Raw genomic sequence first — 5,148 nt, forward strand, 5'->3', positions numbered from 1 at the left:
AAAGCCGGCCAGTGCTCAGATCGCTGGACCTGTTGGCTCGGTGGCAGGTTTGCATCCCTCGGAGGTCTGTCTGGTTGCTTCTCTCTCCTCTGGAGCTTTTCTCCTGGAGAGAGAGGGGAGGGCGAGGGGCCGCTCAAGTCCTGCCCGCCGGCCCGCCGCCTTCCCCCTGCGGACCTGCCGAGACACTGCGGCCAAGGACTCCGCGGGCCCGGTCCCGGAGGGGCGCGGGGACTCGCCGTCCTGCCGCCCGCCCGCCGCACAGAGCCCGCACTGGCTTGGCTGCCTCGGGTGCGTGCCCCGGGCCGGACCTCCCCGGGGCCTCTCTGGCCCGCGCGAGGGGCCGAGCGTCCTGACCACGCCGGGGAGGTGACGTGCTGCCTGCCGCGGACTCCCGCTGCGGGCTGGGGACACGCTCTGCCAGGGCTCCTGGGGCCCGGGCTTGGGCTCTGCTCCGCCTCACAAGGCAGACCTAGGCCTGGATTGCTCACCCCCTCCCAGCCGGTGGGTTTCTCGAGCTGTGAGTCAGGGGCATTCACCACCTACTTAGGCCGTAAAGATGCCCTTGTCAAGGTCACCCCTGCAGTGGGCATGTTGGGGTGCCGGGGTGGGAGCAGGGTAGAGGTGGACAGGGGCGCAGGGTGCCTTCCCCCGCGCTGTCTTGACAGTATCCCACTCCAGGCCTTCCTTGGCCAGATTCATCCTCAGAGGTGGACCTGCCCCCTCCCTCCAACAATGGCTCATCACCCACCGCCCACCACACAGCAGGGCAAGTGGCTGATCTTCTCCGAAGCCTGGCAGTTGGCAGCAAGGCATTCCTGAGCCTGAGCCCCCTGACCCTGCACAGCATTCCTTACACGTGCACCTCTTACGATGGTGGGCATCCATTCCTCCACTCACTTCTCTACTTAGCATCTATTTATTGAGCTCCTGCTGTGTGCCAGGCACTGTTCCAAGTCCTGAGAAGACGTCAGAGAACAAGGCAGACCTAATCTCTGCCCTCAGGGGTGCTGTGGCCCGACTCCAACACCTGTTCCTTCACCACTATTACACTGACTTTGGCAGATCACCTCCTGCTGGCCTCAGCCTTCCCTACCTACAGATTCAACATTCTGGATCCACAGGACAGACTGCCAGTCCTGTGCAGTGTTTTGCTAAAGATTCCTTTATTGGTGACTGGCAAAGAGCACTGTGGGGAGGAAAAAAAGAAGAAATCCCAGGAAAATGACATGAAACATGTGCAAAAACTAGGCACCACACCAGTCATCATTAAATCAAAATTGGGCCTGATTGGAAAGGGGTGCAGACCTGTGATTTCTCGCTGAGTCCTGTTGTCACTCAGCAAATTCAAGCAAGATTCCACGTTCATATCCAGAGGGCAGGAAAGAAGAGAGCAGTGATCCTCAATGGCAAGGCTGACCGTTTGCTGTGTAGGCCGGGGGATGGGGTGGGGGGTGGGGGGAGTGGGGTTGGCATGATCTAAACACAAGGGCATTGGTGATAAGACCACAGGCCGAATCCTCCTCTGTCTGTAAACTCTCCATTTTCACCTTGTTCAACGGCCTCCATGACCACTGAATTAAGTATAAACTTCCCACGGGCCTTAGCTGTAGGATGACCTCCAATCTGTCTTTTCAGTTCCACCTTAAAAGATGTTTCACACCTGTCCCTAGCTCCAGCCAAACAGGACAATGCGTTGCTGCCTGTGTGCCCCTCTGCCTTGGCCCTTGATAATCATGGTAATTGACACTTTCTCAGGACTCACTGTGTGTGCTGTGTCCTGCCTGGTCTCCCTGGTAAATGATGTTATGAAAATGCCAGAAGTTGGAGTGAGATACCAAAAGCAAGAGATGGGATCAACTGACCTGAATCTCTCAGGAGACCCCACAGTGTCTCCTACTACATCTTTCTCTCTTCCCCCAGTACATGTTCATATGGTACCCCACCTTCTCCACCGGCTACCCCCAGCTGACCTGATGGAGCACGAGCTCCTGGGACCATGGCCAGCAGCACCTCCCCTCCCCAGCAGGCCGGTCTGCAGAGAGGGAGCCCCAGTCTGGGGCAGGCTGTGCTATGACCACCCTGGCTCTGAGATCCTCCCACTGGGCAGTCATGACTTGTTATAATTTAAGATACCTGAATGCCTTGACCCCCTTCCATGTTGGAGGGAGTCAGGGGAAGGGAGAGGGCGGTGGCTCAGGGGCTGTGGCCCTAGGAAGCAGCCTCCTAGCCTCTGGTGGAGACCAGCACCCGATCTGGAGGAAAGGAGGAAAGTGTTGTGGTCTCCCATGCTCTTCCAAGGTTACAGAGAGCCCGCAAAAGTGTCCAGTTGGGAGTCCAGGAGAGCAGAGTAGGTCGTGGGCTGGTGGAAGGCCATCTGTTGCAGGCCTCTGCCCACTGCCTGTTAAGCCCAAAAATCAAGTGAGGCAGCTGGGAAAGAAAATCCTCACTGCGAGGTGTCTGAGGCCCTTCTAAGATGAGAGAATGGCCGGCCCCCTTTCAGCAGCCCTGCTTGGGGCCAGGACAGCACTCCCAGGGGGAGCAGGCTGGTGAATGGCCATCTGTCTGCCCAGATGGACTGAAGCCTGGTCTGCAAGGGAGGAGACTCTGATTCTGGTTTCTGTTTGCAAATTCAGGGGCTCTGAGGTACTTGAATAAATAAACACCTATTTCCTGAGCTCCTATTGTGCGCGCTGCATAGTGATGGACACGGAGAAGCACTGATCAGAAAAACCACAGATCAGAGTTCATCCAAGCAAATGAGCTTGCTCCCTGGGGAAGCTGGATACCCACATATCCAGTGAGGCCACACTGAGGAACTAGTCCCAGCCCCTTCTTCAAATGATCTTGAATTTTCTTAGTGGGGATGCTGGATGTTTTAAAAGTAAAACTAGCTCAGAGTCATTCAGAGCTCATTTACCCATTGCCCACTGAGATAGGCACTGCCCTGGTTGCTCGTGGGTGAAATACCCTGAAAGTGTGCATGGTTTGCCAGGGGTGACCAGCAGGCTGGCCAGCCTGATGACAAGCTGGTCATCCTTCTAAGAGCCCCCCTGACCCAGTTGATGTGGGATTGATGCCAGGCCTCAGGGGGCACAGCTCTTACCTGGCATACGGTAGCAGGCAATGACAGTGTCTAGGGGTTAAGTACCATGACAGGCAGCCTGGGGATGCTTGGGGGAGCAGAGAGGAGGGAGCCCTAACCACACACAGGAGGGGTGGGGAATCAGGGCTGTCTTGGAAGGGATAGCATTGTCAGTGTTTACTGAACACTCTGAACATCTAGGCATGAGGCTAGCATTTTGCAAGGATTAATTGTCCTGCTTTATCATCGCAGCCCTTCCGGGGATACACAGTAGGGCTTCCTTGTCCACAGTTTACATATGAGGAAACCGAGGCACAGAGAGTTTAAAGTAACTTGCCCAAGATCCCACAGCAGTGAAGTAGGTTCAAACCCAGTTGGTCTGACGCCTGAGTCTGCCTCTTTAACCTCCACACGGCACTGCTTCCAGGGAAAAGGGGGAAGGCAAACAGCTAACTGATCAAGTACAACCAAGGTTTAATGAGACTGGTTTTCTTGGCTCTGCAGACAGTTCTTAAACAGGATTTGTGAGCTCGGGCAGAGTCACTGGGCACTGTGCTTGGCCTCCTGGTGGGGGGCACATCCTATCTAGAAGGAGCGTGGAGTTGGGGAGGCACAGAGACTTAGGGTTGCCCCCCACGCCTCCCACTTCTTGCTGAGTAACATCTGGGTGTTGGTTTCCTCATCTGTAAAGTGGAGCTGGTGAGCCCAGTTAAACAGTGCTATGATGAGGACTAAAAAGGGTCATTTATGTAAAGCATTTAGCAGAGTAGCCACTCATTGAATATCAATCCTCCTTTCTCTTCTTAAAGATTAGTCACACAGTCTGGTGGGTCTAAAGTTGCCATGATCCTGGCCATCGTGGGCCCATTAAAACCACAGAAGACAACAGGCCAGATCGGAAGTTGGCACAAGAACCCAAGGAACTGACTACTTTCAGTCCTGGAGGAAGGGCTGAAAGGGAAGGGAAGGGGCCCATCACTTTAATTTTTGCTGACGTTTGTGACTGAGTATATTTACTCTCTGGCTCCCGTAAGATCACCTTGCTGTCTTCTCTCTGGTGTAATTAATAGTGATACTACACACCCTTCCTGCTGGTCCCTGTGCCGTGCAGGACGTGCTCACAGGCATCCCCTCAGTGAAATCATTGTCTCACGGCTCTTCTCCACCACGTGCTGTGCAGAGATGATGGCCCCATTTTCCAGCGTGGGAGCTGAGACCTGGAGCAGGTGCTGTGTCATTAACAAGTAGAGTCAGAAGTAGAAAACAAGTGTCTTCTGAGTTCCCCTCAAAGCCACACCACCGGGCAAATCTGGGGTGCAGGCAGTTTATTTGACAGGTCATCCTAGCAAGGGACTAGGGGCAGTGAGTCAGGGAAAGGAGAGAAGCCCACAGAGGGTACATTAATGGGCAGGTTACAGACTGGGCAACTGAGGCTCCATCTCACTGTAGACTCAGAAACCATATGGAACATGCCTCAGAAGAGCACATGCTCTTCCCCGCTGCAGACAGGAGGCTGGAGCAGCATCCAGCAGCCCCTGTCTTCTGTATACTGAGGGCTGCCCCTGGGACTGTGAACTCCCTGGCTTTTGTTAGTGGCTGGCAGTGAATGAGCCCTGATCTGGGAGAAATCTCTCAGGCAGATAAAACAAGGGAGGAGGCAGGTGCTGAAGGCGAGTCTTACTCCTCTGAACCTCGGTTTCCACAGATGAGCATCCACCTTGTAAAGCTGTGAGAATCAAATGAGGTGATATATGAAAAGCACTTACTATTACCAGTTACAATGTTAGTTTTCATATTTTGCAAACACAAAAGGGGGCAGCTGGGAGTGCTAACTTCCCTCAAGTCCTAGAATTGAGATCTCAGGTGTTTCTCGCTCCTTCCAGGCGCCTCACAGCCTGGGTGAGTCAGCAAAGGTCCTGCTCAGGACTGACTCAGGGTCCTGCCCCGCCCCTCTCATGACCGGCCTCCCTCATGCCTCATTCTGGGTGGGGTCTGGAGAGCTCTGCTCACCCAGAGCCCAAGTGCCACGTCCTGCTGAGCTCAGGAGGAATTTCACAGCCTCTGTG

Source organism: Vicugna pacos, chromosome 30 (assembly GCF_048564905.1).
Source record: "Vicugna pacos chromosome 30, VicPac4, whole genome shotgun sequence".
NCBI classification, from domain to species: domain Eukaryota; kingdom Metazoa; phylum Chordata; class Mammalia; order Artiodactyla; family Camelidae; genus Vicugna; species Vicugna pacos.